Source organism: Thermobia domestica, chromosome 13, assembly GCF_964235325.1.
Source record: "Thermobia domestica chromosome 13, izTheDome1.hap1.1, whole genome shotgun sequence".
In the NCBI taxonomy this organism is placed as follows: domain Eukaryota; kingdom Metazoa; phylum Arthropoda; class Insecta; order Zygentoma; family Lepismatidae; genus Thermobia; species Thermobia domestica.
The window spans coordinates 129,051,036-129,066,153 of NC_137466.1; the positions used below are offsets into that span (position 1 = coordinate 129,051,036).

General features: G+C 38.5%; 1 protein-coding gene across 2 annotated transcripts in view; it reads right to left on the bottom strand.

Moving 5' to 3' along the window:
• Positions 1-4,033, bottom strand: part of LOC145668494 (E3 ubiquitin-protein ligase ZSWIM2-like) — a gene marked incomplete at its 3' end in the record, with an annotated part of 229,351 nt that extends 225,318 nt beyond the window's left edge. For both annotated transcript variants that reach the window (XM_081736448.1, XM_081736447.1), the window contains 1 exon segment: positions 3,880-4,033.
• Positions 4,034-15,118: the final 11,085 nt, after the last annotated feature.

A 15,118-nucleotide genomic window follows, 5' to 3' on the forward strand; every position in this document is an offset into this window, starting at 1 on the left:
CTATTAGGGAAAACACTGAAACTGTAAAGATGTTTAATATATGTGTAGTTTACTCTTTAACACATGACGCTCCTTAATAAGCCAACAATGATAAAGTGAAGTGCCATGTGAAGGAATGTACAAAGTGATCACACGTAACAATAGAAATGGCGGAAAGATGTGTCATACATAAGGCATGCGTTTTTATGCCATATGAAGTGCCTTTCATTATCCTCGTTTACCCACCAACACTAACGCACCTACTTTCTAACGAGGAAGCTTTTTCTGGCGTCACACGAAATGTGGAACGAGACTATAGTCAATCGATTTGTGTTACTGAACACGAAAATCCATAGGCGGGAGAAACCCTCAACCGCAACCGTTCCATACTTATGGAGGGAAAAGAAGGGGCACTGTCAACACAACACGCTGCGGATAATGAGACGAAATATGGCGCGAGTTCGATGAAAATATGCATAGAAGCACAGTTAAACATATACTACAATGTTACATTACATTCGACAATACCTTGACAACTGAGGGCAGAGGCGTAGCACGTAATGACAGAGGAGGAGGGCGGGTAGCGTGGAGTATAGCGCAGGGGAGAAGTTCCATAGAAGGTATGAACACATATGAGCTGGACTTGAGAGGAATAGCATAGTAATATATCATGGACATGGTCAAGTACATGGGTGGAGAGTAGAAAGGCAAGGGGGCAACGGCCCCAATCTTCCTGAACTGATCTTTCAATATATAGTGGTGTAATGGACTTTACTGTGCATACACAGGGGCATATATTGTTTTCTTACTTTTATATCACCATCACCATAAACATATGAAAATGAATGCCTACATATTGTGAGGATCCCCACATCACGACAGACGCACGTGTCAACTCAACACGTGCTATTGATTATAAACAACCAAGCAGACAAGAAACCGACACGAAGGACACCGAGGAACGCCGAAAAAAGACGGACCTCACGGAAGGACCCGAAGAGGACAAATAAAAGGAGGACCACCGAGAGACCCAGCATCAGTCGTCCAACTGATCAAATCACCTACACCACCCTGAGGTCGCACTGGACTAGGGGTACTCCTATCCTTTCCCGAGGTCGCACTGGAATAGGGGTCCTTTCTACAACCAAGCCTCGCGAAGCTGCCTTGAGCTGAGGGGACTATCCTTCAAGACTCACTGGAACCGGCAGGTGCCTTGGAGATTGCCCTGAGAGAAGGAGAACCGTGCAAAACACCTATTCTCCTCTTATTTGGACATTAACAAGATAGACACTATTTTGCTCTTTGTAAATCAAAGACGTTTTGTATTTATCAAATTTTATAATAAATTGGTGAAGGGGATAAATCTCGGTCCATTATTGACTCTACCAAAGGTATTACAATATATATAAGTCTATACACATCGGACGTTAAAAGGAGAGGAGGTCCGGACTCTACGGTCAATCCCCTCCATAGCTCTCTTCCATTTCTGCTTTATGTTGACGTCTACACGCTGTCTATAGTTTGTGATTTATTACTTGACCATGTATTATTAATTACTGTACCATTCCACTGACGTCTTGCTTCTTCGTTTTCCTCAATTATATGACCATTTTACTTGCTTATCCGCCCCCTCTTCTGTCGTTATGTGCTACGCCTCTGCCCTCAGTTGTCAGAGTATTGTCGAATGTAATGTTACATTGGAGTATATGTTTAGCTGGGCTTCTATGCATATTTTCATCCGAACTCGCGCCATATTTCGTCTCATTATCCACAACGTGTTGTGTCGGCAGTGCCCCCACTCTTCCCCCCATAAGTACGGAACGGTTGCGATCGAGGGTTTTTTCCCGCCTATGGATTTTCGTGTTCTCTAACACAAATCGATTGACTACAGTCTCGTTCCACATTTCGTGTGACACCAGAAAAAGTTTCCTCGTAAGGACGTACCCTGTGCTGTGCTTCTATTCTGACTTCGTTAGATAGCATTTTCGTGGTTTTACTGGTTACCTAGCAAAGCTTGTTTCGTGGTTTACGCACTGTCGTTTTTATAGTACGAGGGTGGATTGGGAAGTTTGAGGCCTGATCTACAAAATTAGAATATATTTGGATAAGTTATGTTTCATTTTCCCACACAATCTCTCTCAACCGAGGTACAATTATGCCACCTCTTCGGTAACTCTTCTATACCACTTTTAAAAAATGATTCCTCGAGCCCTGCAAACTATCCCAGTACAGCACTTTTTACCTTTACATCCAAAGAAAATCGCTGACCCTCAAAAACTTTTTCAGATTTCTAAACAAGTGAAAGTCCGAGGGGGCCGGATCAGTGAATAGAGCGAGTGCGACAAGTTCGAAGCCCCAGGAATGAACTTCTGGTGCAAGGGATATTAAAGGCGGACATTGTCCTGGTGAAACAATACTTTTCTTCGCAGCATTCTTGGCTTATGAAGTCTGATTACCTCACGCAAACGTCGCAGAAGGGTGCAGTAATATTTGGAATTGTAAGTCTTTCCCTTTTTCAAGAAATTAATCAGGACAATGCACCTAGCATCCAAAAAATGACGCCATAACCTTGTTATTCAACAAAACTTGCTTGGCTTTCTTTGGGACAGGAGATGCAGGTCGTTTTCATTGCTTCGTTTCTATTATACATTGAATCACGTGTCTAATGGTGTACCCGTATCTCGTCCATACTCACAAATCTGCCAATAAACTCCCTCAGATCTCACTTTCAAACAGTTACAAACAATCACGGGAAAGGGTGAGTCGATTGCGTTTGTGTTCAACTGAAAGCAACTTCTGTGCCCATCTCGCGGACACCTTAGAAAACCCTAATTCGTTTACGATTATGTTTTGTGCTCGCACATAGGAAATACCGGGTGTCTCAGCTATCTCTCTGATTTTGAATCTGCTGTCATTCAAAATCAGGTCACAAATTTGATTGACAATTTCTATAGTGGTCGATGTTGGAGGCCTGCTACTGAGGGGGTAATCTTCAATGCTGTTTCTGCCACGCTTAGATTCAGCTATTCACTTTTTCACCATGGAATACGAGGAAGCGGAGACACCTAGTATCTCCACAATGTCCATATGAAATTTCTTTGGTGTTGTGTTAACCATTATCTATGCAGGTACTTAATGACAGCTCGATGCTCCATGTCACAAATTTTCGTCACTTCTGCTGACTTAGCGCCTTATAAACTCCTCATCTAAAATAAAAGAGAAATTAAATTTTACACAGTGACTACCAACGGCGCGGCTAATGTATGCAAAATACAAACAAAATAATCTCTTCCTTCTAGTCAAGTCACGAACTTTCAAATCCACCCTCGTAAATGTACACACACAGTATTTATGCCCATAAAGGGTAAGCTTTTCCGGAGTGATTCTTCACCTAGTAATGCAACTCCTCCCTTAAGAAGCAATTTCGGCAAGAGTGCACTTTATGCAGAACAAGTGATTTTGCAATGTTGTTGACATGACACAAAGTAGGAATAAGTTGGGTAGGGTCTGCAGACCATGGTTCGGACCCATGTTGTTAAAATTAACAGAGTGTAATTGCTCGTATTGCTATGTATTGTATCGGTTCCTATGAATGTTCTACACAAAGTGCACTCTTACGGCGATTTCTAAGGTAGTAAGAATGAAATTCCTAATGAAAGAAGTGAATGTACCATAATGTAAAAATGTTCATTTAAACTAGGACTGTACGCAATAATTTATGTATGGATCCATAAACTATATTTGCATCATAATTACTGGTATATTTTTTCCTTCTAACTTACTTTAACTGCTTTAAAGATATTTTCTTCGCCATATAGGCCTGAATCGTTAAACCCGCCAACTTTTCAACATGGCTTATGAATAGGTTAGTTTAGTTTAGGTTTCGCTTCGTTCACTTACCTTAGAACATTTTTTGGCATGGAGGGGCTTATAGGAATTTAACCCTTTTCTTCTATGGAGATACACTTAACATTAGTTATCCTTATTGGAAATATTACTTTCTTGAAACACTACATATTTTCTATTATCTGCCGATAACCGTATTATTTTTCCTTTTCTTTTACGGTTTATTCATTAAATCAATTTAACGAGGATTTAAGGGTAGAGTCGCAGCACCTTGGTAAAACCGACTATCACACTATTCTTGTCCCAAAGTTTAGACATTCTATTACGTTATATTGCTAACCATTCATAAAAGAGAGATATTTGAGTTTTACGTCCCACGGTTATGCCGGCTAGACTAAAGGAGACGGTGATGATGAGAAATGAATGAAATGGTGGAATGAAGAAAGTGGAAGGAAACGGGAGTACCCCGAGCAAACCCACTCACACGGTGTTTGTCTACCACAAAGTTCACTTGGCGGGAGCTGGATTGAACCCGGGATCCCATGCACCAGACGTGAACGCTCTACCACTGAGCCACCGCGACCCTATAACCAGGCCCGTGCTGGCCCACCGGGACACCGGGACATGTCCCGGTGCGCCCTCCGAAACATCACATTATATATAAAGGTTCATTTGCATATAATAAATTCTAACAGTTGTTATTGGTAAATAACCCGTGATAACTACAGTGCGCCTTTGCATGAGGGTCCCTTGCGAAACCATATCAAAGATAAACGGTTTTATTTTTCTGTATGGTACAGTTCTGTACAATTAATACATACTGTTTCTGTTGGTAAAGAACTCGCGAAGGGTACAGTGCGCCCTATGTATAAGGCGCCCTTGCGAAACCACATCAAAGATAAACGGTTTTATTCTTCTATATGGCAGTTTTGTACAATGAATACGTACTGTTACCGTTGGTAAAGAACCCGCGAAGCGTACAGTGCGCCCATTGCACAAGGCGCCCTTGCGAAACCACATCAAAGAGAAATGGTTTTATTTTTCTGTTTGGCACAGTTGTGTATAATGAATACATACTATAATTGTTGGTAAAGAACCCTTGAAGGGCACAGCACGCCCTTTACGCAAGGCGCTCTTGGGCTGTGATTGTTCCCGTGTGTTTTAGAGAAGTATTGGAATAATCAGTGCCTATTGTATTTCTAAAATGTAGCTATATTGATTTATTGGTATATATTTAGCTTCATTTTAATGGACAAAAATTCTTACAAGAACTAAAATTCTTTCTCTGAGCAAAGAAATTTTCACAGTTTAGCTATTGACGTTATTAAACAAACCTTAGGTTTTAATACATAAAATGGCGCCCCTATATATAAAGAGTGTAACTTAACTAACATATCAAACTTCAGGAGGCGACTCCTGACACGAATATAAAACGAAAAGTAGGCCTATACACCATTCTGAGTGACAAAAATGCCTCCCTTCGGCGCCTTGATCACACGAAAATTTATCGGAAAGAAACTAAAAACAACCATAACTGAAGAACAGAACATCGGATCAAAGTCTGGTAAAAGAGAATGCCAATTATTTTTAGTCGTAGATCCCATTAGTGTACAATCAGATATATTGCAGTGGCTACGCAAGGGTGCCTCCCAAAGAAACTGGAGTATTCCTTCAAATATTTTATCAAACGTTGAATGAGGAAAACGAACAACAATCAAGTACAAGATTTCAACAATCAAAAATAATAGCAATCTTCCAAGTTACAAGAAAACTTCGAATTCGAAAGACAGAGGTATATACATGTGTGATTGATCTCTTTGTCTCAGCCCAGAATAAACTCTCGGGAGAAGAATTTAAATGAAGTCCTTAACGTATCACAGGTGAATCTTCTAGACTAATGGTAATGGATGTCAAATGAACGGCTTTCTGTCCAAGTTACGAGTGTTTGAAAATGGAAAAATAACTTTGACCAAAAATTAGGTTTAAAACGACTGTGTATTGGACAGTCAGGCGGCATGTAAAGAAACAACATGTAGTATCCAAAAATGCGAAGATCATATATGATGAACGAGTGTACAAGAGATTGTCCATATGACATAGGGATTCCCATATATTGCGTGAATAGGTCTCATATTGAGCAAAAGTAAGCTGCAGTAAAATGTTTCCTCTTCGTAATATGCTATTTCGTGGAATTTGATACTTCTGTGCACAGAAGCTACAAAAATGGACGAAACACGAAATGTTGTATACGTTGCATAACGATAGGCTACAAAGAAATGCGTTTGGACAGTATACTTAATTTATCTGTTAGGTAAATCTTCTTCCAGAGATACTTTCGAGGGGCTTTTCCCTTCTCTTGGAGTTGGCAAACCGCCCCTTAATCGTGAGCTACGAAAAACTAAACTTCTATTGTGAACATACCAAAATAGTGTAGCCCACTTATATTTTGATTTTTTCACTGCTGGAAAAAATTTCTAGAAGAAAACACATGCAACAAATGGTGGAAGATCTTTTTCGAAGTTTTCTATGTACTTTGGATCTGAATGAAATACCTACACGGAGGAAAGAAAATGTGGCACTTTTGCTTAGACGTAGCAGCACTTACGGAATTATCGTCCCTTGTGTGCCACTTGCGAGTGGCTCGCAGAAGGCTGTATAGCAGTTTTGATGTGGTTTGCATAAATTAGCGTGGCCGTGTTTTAGTGGGTATCTGACACAACTTGTGAGTGATATACAAAGTCCAATGCTTTGGTATTACATGTGGAATTGCTGTATAACAGGATAGAAAGTGTTGCTTACAACGGTAGAGTGTTGTGTCCAGGTATCCATGGTCGTGTAAAACTGCAGACGTTGGTGTTTAAGAAAAATTTATTAATCTGTACGTGCCTGCGCAATGGTAGATTACCCTGTCCACGAGCAGGCAGATCTACATCTCATTTATGGAGATGCAAGGAGAAATAGCCAGAGGCGAGGCGTTTATATCGTGACCCTGACCCTCAAAAGAGAGTAACTGTTCTATTTTTTCCACGCCTCCATATTCGCCTTCAGGAGATAGGGTCTCTTCAATTTCCCCTACTTGAAATAGGAGGAAATCGCACTATATGGACTGTTGAATTTGAAGACAGCATACTGGGAATGATCAGAGACCGTTCTGAAACTAGCACTAGCCATGTGTAGGGCGTAAAAATCCACATGCAACTCTAGTGAACGATCAGCAGAGAGATCTAGTGTGAGCGCGCGGTGCGGTATGGTGGATAATTTTGTGGTAGGATCTTATTTATTACTGGCCTACCTGTTTAGGAGACGTATCTCTTATTTTTAAGTAATGTTCTCCCAAAATGGTTAGAACATGTGCCCTTGAACTTAAGACAGCAGATGTGATCTCAGCATGACAGTGCACCTGCACATTTTGACAGGAATATGCAGACCTAGCTACATGAAACATTCCCAGATAGTTGGATTTTGAGAGATTGACCTGTGTTATGACCACCTCATTCACCCTACCTCACGCCCTCTGATTTCTTATTTCGGGAGTTATGAAACGCCTTTTGTATGCAACACCAGCCACGACAGCCGAAGAACTTGTTGCTCGAGCTAATATAGCTGCGAAAATCATTCCCGAAATTTCAGGTGTGTTTGACGGCACGCGGAAAAATTTCCTTCGCCGATGTCATCTTTGCAAAGCGGCCAACGGTTGACAATACCAGAAAGTGAACTGTTATTCTTCACAGTTGTCTCGTGTACACATACTGCATTGCACAAATACTGTACACGATACTTCTGAGTTTTTCACAGTTATCCTACTTTGTACAAACCAATAAATCGGTAGTTCGTATTTCTTTGTATCATTGTGCAACAGGCCCAACAGCTTGTATTTCGTCGAGTTCCATTGCTTCTGTGCTCGAAATTATAATCTTCCACGGAATTACATATTACGAGGAGGAAACCTTTTAATGCAGCATACTTTTGCCCAAATTGTATTCATATAATTTGTGGGAATCACTGTTATCATGTCAAGAATCACTTGTACTCTCTTTCATCATACATGACCTTTGCCGCCTGAATGTTGTTAAAAACCTAATCTGGTTCAAAGTTATTTTTCCATTTTCACACACTCGTAACTTGGACAGAAAGCCGTTCATTTGACATCCATTACCATTAGTCTAGAAGATTCACCTGTGATACGTTAAAGACTTCATTTAAATTCTTCTCCCGAGAGTTTATTCTGGGCTGAGACAAAGAGATCAATCACACATGTATATTCCTCTGTCTTTCGAATTCGAAGTTTTCTTGTAACTTGAAAGATGTGCTATTATTTTTGATTGTTGAAATCTTGTACTTGATTGTTGTTTTCCTCATTCAACGTTTGATAAAATACTCGAAGGAATACTCCAGTTTCTTTGGGAGTCACCCGTGCGTCACCATTGCACTACATCTGATTGTACACTAATGGAATCTACGACATAAATAATGGACATTCCCTTTTACACAATTTCCATCCGACATTTTGTTCTCGAGTATGCCTGCTGTTGCATTTTCTCGAAAATTTTCGGGTGGTCATAGCTCAGAGGGATTTCTACACCCAGGTTGATCTATACTTTTTGTTTCATCTCGGTACCAGGAATCGCCTCCCGACGTTTCGTATATTAATTAAGTTACTATATATGTATATTAATTAAGTTACTATACATACAGGGTGTTTCAAAACAACACCGACAACGTTTGGGAGGTGATTCCCGACACCAAGATAAGACAAAAAAATATAGACCAAAGTGGGTGCACAAATGCTTTCTTTCGCAGTTCTAGGCTGTTAAAAACATGAAAAAGTGAACTTTGAAAGCCCATAGCTCCAAACCTATAGGATCTAACGTAGTCGGGTCAAGACCTCACTTAGGAACTAGTATGTGCCCTATATAAATATTCAAGTTTCAGAATCCTGCGATACTTCTGCAACAGTTTTTGTAGAGGTAGTTGATGAGTACTTCCAATTAAATGCCTGTAGCCAAACTCCCTCTAAAAATTGTTTCTTGAGTACCTTAGGATTTTGAAACATTTATTTTTGGGTAGGACACATATTAGTTCCTAAGTGAAGTCTTGACCCGACTACTGTAGGTCTCATAGTTTTGGAGCATTTTTGTCATGTTTTCGGCAGCCTATAATTCCGAAAGGAAGCATTTGTGCACCCAAGTTGGTCTATACTTTTTGTCTTATCTTGGTGTCACGAATCACCTCCCAAATTTCGGTGTTGTTTTCAAACACCCTATATATATATATATATATATATATATATATATATATATATATATATATATATATATATATATATATAGTCCACCGCCACCGCCACTTGTCCACCGCCATCCTCAGCATCCCAGCACGGGCCTGCCTATAACCATCATTCATAAGTCATTGCACAAGTCACAATCAAAATGGCGCAGCCCGACGATCGAATCCTCCTGCACTAATAATACCTAAATGAATAATAATAACTTTTCATGGAGCCGGTTAAAACTTCAAATCTAATAAAGATTTGATTTTAATGATATATTTAGCATAATGGAAGCAAGAAATAATAATAGCTTTTTTAATAAAAACTATGGTACTAGCACAGCTTTGCAGAACTCATTAATACTCCATCTAAATCTACAATCGGTAAGAAACAAATTGGCTGAACTTCAAATTTTCTTTCATACATTTCCCTTGAACATTTTATAAATTAATGAATGCTTGTACGTGAAGAAGTACATTTGTACCATTCTAACTGAATATAGGTTAGCTGTTATTTCCTGTAGAGACTAAATAGTACTCTATAGTGGTGTAGATATATTAAAAAAAACATTAAATATTGAATACACTGTTCAATTTAGAATGCTTTTGCATCGAACAGATTTTTGAGGTAGTTGGTCTGTTAACAAGTAGAATAAATGTAATAATTTTGTATACGGAGCTCTAAATTCAGATATCAATATTTTCATCAGCAATTGAGAAGAATTAAACAGTTATCGTAATAAATACAAAACTTACAAAGTATTTTATATGGCTGATGTGAATACTATGCTGACTTATACACCAGAAAAAAAGCTTATTCTGTGATATTCTTATATCTTATAACTGCTATTATACAAATAACCAACCAACTAGAAAATATGCATGCCTAACTAACTAATGTACGACTAATGTAGATAAGACTAGAATATCGTGTAGTATGATACAGTATTTGCTCTCTGATCATGAAGGTTTATGGCTCCTGATTTCAATGATAGTGTGCATGGATGTTAATTATAGATTAACTAAAAAAAAATAGAATAATAGGTAAAGCTAGCATACAAACATTATGGAATGGTCTAAGGAAACTGAAAAAGTGATTTTTAAAAGGTAATAATATTACTGAACTTTTTGTGTTTTTATTTGCACTTTGAGTAAATATTTAGATGAATATTGTCCAGTAAAAGAAAAAAAGTGCTACTATTTACAAGTGTATAAAAAAAATCACTACAGGAAATCAAAACTAGTTTGTACCATCTTAAATTGCGACGAAATAAAGTAATGGCCCTTTAAAATATAGCTAAACTGACAGGATCTCTATTAATAAAGAGAAATATAAAAATGCAACAAAGCAGCATAAAAAAAGAAATTAAGACGATGAAAATAGCTGCAAATGAAAATTTCATAAATAGTTCAAAAAACAAATGTTCAGCAGCTTGGTTCGTTATTAATGAGGAAATTGAAAAACAGGTTGTTGAAGACCCGATAAACATATCTCCAAATGAATTTAATGCATAATTTGTAAATGGTGTAAAACAACCTAACTGATATGTATAAAAATGACATTACTTCAGCGACAGACTCTGCTTGCTTACTTACCAGAAAACATATGAGATAATCTATTAATAAACCGGGTTCTCATTTTCTGTGGATTCCTATAAATGGAACTACAAATCAAAACATTTGAATAATGAGAATATATAAGGGGCGACCAACTGAAACCCGTTCGTTCCATGTATTATAGGTACAGTGTGTAAGAGGAAATTGTTTGTTTAATAGCGTGTAATGGCTAATGTCCCTGTGTGTTGGGTGTAGGAATGTTGTTGATACGTATTTCCGTTTTGTAGGTATAACGAGTGAAAGATGGCGTTCAAGATCCCCAGTCCGTCCAAACAGGACCAGCGTGCCGTCATCCATTTTCTGAGTGCCGAAGGTTGTCAACCAGCTGAAGTGTTCCGCCGTATGAAAGACGTGTATGATGATGCATGCGTCTCTAAAACAACAGTGGTGGACTAGGGCAGAATGTTTCGGAAGGGGCGTGAACAAACCAGTGATTATCCCCGTCCTGGTCAAGCCCATGTTATTGCCACAGAAGTCACGCGTGAAAAGATTAATGCGGCTATAGCTGCGGACAGACGCATTAGTATTCAATCCATAGCGAACGGGGTAAACATGAGTTATGGTACTGCTCAGAGAATTGTGAAAGATCTGGGGTAATCTGAGGTATGCGCGCAGTGGATCCCCAGAGTGTTGACGGAAGACCAAAAGTTGTAGCCTATGGGTTGCGACATTGAACATTTGTCACGTTATCATTCTTAAGGTAACGACTTCTTGCTGCGCATTGTTGCTGAGGATGAAACTTGGTGCCATCATTTTGAACCGAGTTCAAAGTCTTCCAGTATGGAGTGGAAACACCCCTCATCTCCACGTCCCAAAAAGGTCAAGACACAAGATGGTCTGCAGGGAAAGTTATGGTGTCTGTGTTCTTTGATTGCAATGGACCATTTTTCTCGACTTCAAGGAACCAGGACAGTCCATCAATGCCGCACGCTACTGTCAGACCTTGACAAAGTTACGGAGAGCCATCAAAAACATAAGGTCTGGTTTATTGACCGTTGGAGTCATTGCGTTGCATGACAACGCACTTCCACACGTTGCAAACCAAGTGCAGGATTTGTTTCAACGATTCAAGTGGAAAGTGTTGCGACACCCGCCCTACAGCCCTGACCTTTCACCTTGTGTCTTTCAAATATTTGAGCCTCTAAAGAAGGCATTGAAAGGTCAGAGATTTCAGTCTGACGCTGAGGTTCAGCACGCTCTGCGTGATTAGTTTGATAGTCAGCATTTAGGCATGAACTTTGTTGTAAATATCATTACCAAAACAACATTACCGGTTCATTCCAAATATCAGGGCTGAACTTTGCAATATTTGACTTCTAATTTTACGTGATACGGTAGTGTAGGGGTAACATGCTGGGCTTGTGAGTAATACAGCTAATCAACATAGGTTCAAACCCTTTTGAACTCAAAGGTTTTTAATAAAGTAATCGTGAACAATCGAAGAGTGACTTCTCATACTATGCAAGCAAAACTTAAGAGAGTAGAAGCAAAAACCTGTATCATGATAGAGAAACTTTACGAATGTTGATTTTGAAAGGGCCAGGGAATTTCCAGGACATTCAAAACACTTCGTTGATCTGCTGTATACACTTTCGTGTTTTCGTTCTGAGAAAGAAAGACACACCATTTGTTAAACAAGATTTGAGTAGAACAAACGGTGGAGTATTGGTATTGTGCTAGACTTCCACATGGAAAATCTCGATTCAATTCCCCATCAGATAGTATAATTTTTGTATAAAATAATGCCTGCAAACAGAGGTTCAGAGAACTTACAAGTCATCACCGGCGAGAATCCGAGCAAACACTGTGCGTTCTTCATCGTACACTGTAATGATAAGTAGGTTTCCTATTTATATTAGTCTCTCTCTCTCTCTCTCTCTCTCTCTGTCTCTCTCTGTGTGTGTGTGTGTGTGTGAAACTTTCTTGAGTTTCTCTATCATGTCTTTACATCTTTCTCTTCTCTTTCTCTCTCTCACACACCCTTTATGTGTATGTGCGTGTTTCAGAGTTAAAACCAAGCTAAAGACCGATCGACCCGTCTGGTAAATCTAGTTAACTGGGAATTTCAACGTCGGGTTTTTAGTGCTTTGGGGATAACATCTTCAGTCCTAGCCAACTCTGAAAGAAATACTGTATAAACGCAAGGAAATAAGTAAAATCTTTTTTATTTTCCGGGTTACTGAGTCTCAATCGAATCACCGGGACACTACGGGTTCGAATCCTCAACCCAGTGGTGGTCCATAAGCTAATCGTATCACCCGACTGACCCGATGACCCGTTTTAGCTCTAACGTGTTCATTTGGCGTGGGAGACCCGGGTTCGATTCCCGGCAGAGGCTCATGTGGTTCGGATTCCACGTTAATCAGTAGGACCACGTCTCATATAGCCTCGCTGCTGAACGAGACGTTACACTAAAAATCAACTCAACTCTAACGTGTTTGTATATATGCGAATTAGAACGTTATATCCACAATAAAGAAAATCGAAATTGATTTTCTTAAGATAAATCTTCGGAGATGACTAGAAAATGTTTTGTTTCGTTTTTCTCGTTAAATTTTTATTAAGAAAGACATTTCTGTATATTTTTCATTGTCCTGAGTTTGTTTAGATTACTTTATCACTTGGCGCGCCATGTATTGTTCTTTAGTTGGCATAAAGTTCTATTTCAGTAAAAAAATCAACGTGTGTGAACAAGACTGTTACATAATGTATGAATAAAACTAGTTGTAGAAATAATTGAATAGAAGTGTATTAGGATGTATTTATATAGCTTAATATTGCGGTTTCAATATGGTCTCTCATTCCAAAACTTGTAATTGTTTTCACAGGACATATTTGGGGAGAAGGGGAGGTGTGTAAATCACAATGTTTTGGCATTCGGGATATGAGTGGTATGTGGTTCGGATCTTAGAACCTTAGGTGAAAGCATAATTTATTACAATGCTGCAATAATTAGCATTTGTATTAGGCTGTTTGTATTAGGCATTCTTTTTATGTAAGCGTGTACTTGTCACTTCGTTGATTTGAAGAATTGCATCTCACTCTCAGTTCCGGGAACATCTCTCTCTCGTTCATAGAAGTGCATAGAAATTTTGCGGCATTTCTGAAATGACGATCTCTGCAATGGGCACATTTCTGAAGAAATTTGCCTATTGTAGAGACTCACATGTGCGACATTCGGGAAAATTTCGTTTTTCCGATCATCGTCTTCTGATATATATCCCTGATTAGATATACCTCCTTCCTCATTTTCATTGTTTCATTTCTCTAATAAATGTCATTGGAATCTTTACCTCGTTTTCACTTAACATATTAAACGGGTAATACGCTTTCTTTTATCACCTCTCATTTGCTGTATTCTTTATTAACATATATAAGTAAAATATTCCTTGGAGTGGATTCGAACTGACGTCCTTTGAATTTATAATCTAGCGTCTTAACCACTACACCAAGATCAATGTTCGGTAAGAGTGTAGTTGTTGACATATTTGTTCGCACTTTTATGTTCCCAATTTGACAATTTTTACTCTTTTTTTTACTCCATTTACCAGTTTAATTTCTGAATTTCTCTTTCGGTGTCGTCCTTTATTTACACCATGTACTATTCGTATTCACAGCTTGTGCCCTTCTTCAATGTCTTATTCAAGTTTGTCTTTTTTCTTACCCGTCATTACAGCTTTGATTGCTTTCTCATATTCTACATGGTTGGAGCGCAAGAGTACCGGACTCAAAAAAGAGGTGTACACTCATGTCCAAAATTATTGTCGCATGTCTATAAATATGTTGTTGTCGGAATATAATTTTATAACGAATTCACCCGGTATTTCTTATAATGTTAGTATCTGTATAATCGGCAAAGACATGTATGTGGCAAATTTCATGTCAAGAGAACAGTAAATAAGAACAATAAAACGAAAATAAAACTTTCTTGTCCGTTTAGTAACATTTTCTTTTACTGATTCTAATTTTCGTATTTTCTTTTCCTATGAAATTTACCACAAATTAACAGTTCCCGATTATACCCATAGTATCAGTATTAAAAGTACTCTGCAAAATCATTATCAAATTATATTCTTACAAGAAGACAGTTATAGATACGCGACAATCATTTTGGACATAAGTGTGCATTTATTTCCTTGACAGACTGTACTTTAAACATTGGTAATTGAATGAATTACGCAAATACATGTAAATATCTGGATATGTTGCAGTTATTTGTTGTGGCAAATAATAGATTAAGTTTTCAAACAAAATTTGAATCAATAGAAGTTTTGAATATGTAATCAATTAAAAATTGTTTAAAAATGAAACGACGGATCCTATTGGTTTGTAGATATGCCCTCCTCTTCTGTTTTCTGAGATATATAAGCTGTAGTCTTGGAGATGGTATTTTATAATGTGTCTGATG